Raw genomic sequence first — 1,818 nt, 5'->3', positions numbered from 1 at the left:
GAAAATGTCCAGTGTACTTGCAGTCTACAACTATATTACAACATTCTTCCATCAGTAATAAGTCAACACAAGACTTTCTTAAATCCAGCAATACAATTGTTTTGAAAAGATGGTGAAATACTGACTATAGTTCTGATCCAATTTAGCTCAGGCAGGGGGGGAGAGGCTTAGACACTGGAGGTCGCATGGTTGCTCAGGCTGAGGACTGTGTGGTCATGAGTTGATAGGTGGTCGTGCGGTTTTTGTTGTTGTTCTTTTCCCAAATTGGTTGTTTTCATTATTCAGGCTTGAGTGTTTTCCTTGGTAATTATTTGTATTAATCAGCAATTAGACATGGGTGGTTGATCTTGGATGGCTTCGGCTCAAGGTCACGCAGTAAGGCAAGGAAGAGGGCGCTAGCTGGAGGTGGGTGGGTGTGGCCTGTGACCTGACCGGGCGACGGTGAGTGTATGTCATTATTTTCTTTAAGAACATTTTCTTGTCTTTGTCTCTCGTTGTCTCTCCGTCTTATTTCTTTTTTTGTCTCTTTTTATTTTCCGGGGAAGTTTCTATTGATAAGAGGCCAATCCCTTGGTGATAGGCAGACGTAATGCTATCCAGTGATATAAACTTCCCAGGAAAAATGAAAAAGCAGAGAAATTAAATTAATCTGACGGGAGCCAAAACTCACCTCTCGTAGAATTTGTTTTCCTCGCCCAGCTGGGCCGCCTATCACTCTCCTGGGTCAGACGGCAAGATCATCAATCCTTATGACTGATATAAACCTTACAAGCAATGTAAATACGAGCCTTTTAAAAGACCCGAAGAAAGAATGCGACATGAAAATTGAAGAAACTAGCTTTACGAGGATATCGATGTATAATTAGTACTTTGTGATTTGTGATCGATTAAGCGCTGAGAAATGCGAGACAAAGACCTGGAAGTGCTTATGAAAATGCTGGAGTAGTTGTTTATGAAAGCATTATCTCATTAAATCTCGTCTTTATGGGATATGCAGTAAGCAAGGGAGAACGTGAAATTAGCTGATAGAAAAGGATCGTTACTTTAAAGATATGCTACTTTTTTTTACATATTTTAAGATATTTACATTTAAGATATCTTAAGAGAAAACATGACCGGGAAAACAACCGAATATAAATTGAAAGGTTTTAGCACGACATATCTTAAATAACGAAAATATAGATGTAATAAAAGTGAGGACACAATAAGCTATATAAAAACAGAGAGAAGAAATACCAATTAAACATCTGACGACTTGGCACTTTGCCCTCGGTTGACTAAAGCTGGCCCTAAGTAGTGTGGCGTGACTTACACAGTGTTAGCATTCATCCGGTGATTTTAACGAAAGTACGAAATGCTTCAAATACTAATTCCATGCCTGGATTTTTCTTTTTTTCAATCAAGGGACCGTGTCGCAATGCTTAGAGTAGATGCATATCATTTACCTAAGCTTGTTGTAGACATATAATTTTTTAAATAATCTAAACAGAAAATTGAAAACTAATGTGCATAGTTAATTGTTGGATAAATAGTGGAACGCCTTACTTATCCAGGTTAAGCGGCGAGAACGTGCATATTGCGAAATCATTTCTAGTCCTGGAATGCTGTACAAAGGCCGGCATTTGCAGAGAGAGCAAGACAGTGGACCTCACCATAAACCTGATAAATCTTGTTAAAACAGGATGAAAAGAATTCATTCGTCTCCCACATGGCGTTCTCTAAATCTGGAAAAAGAAACAGATTTTTTAAAGAAAATAAAAAGACTGGAGTAAATCGGGTGGAAATTAAGAGTTTTTTCTCGCTTAATGAAATTCTTTC

At 38.2% G+C, this 1,818-nt stretch overlaps 1 protein-coding gene across 1 annotated transcript in view; it reads left to right on the top strand.

Moving 5' to 3' along the window:
* The window catches only part of LOC119591592, a 10,360-nt gene that overhangs the window by 428 nt on the left and 8,114 nt on the right, over positions 1 to 1,818 (top strand).

This window comes from Penaeus monodon, chromosome 28, assembly GCF_015228065.2.
Source record: "Penaeus monodon isolate SGIC_2016 chromosome 28, NSTDA_Pmon_1, whole genome shotgun sequence".
In the NCBI taxonomy this organism is placed as follows: domain Eukaryota; kingdom Metazoa; phylum Arthropoda; class Malacostraca; order Decapoda; family Penaeidae; genus Penaeus; species Penaeus monodon.
Note: the sequence above shows the minus strand (reverse complement) of the source record. Positions and strands in the feature narration are given on the sequence as shown.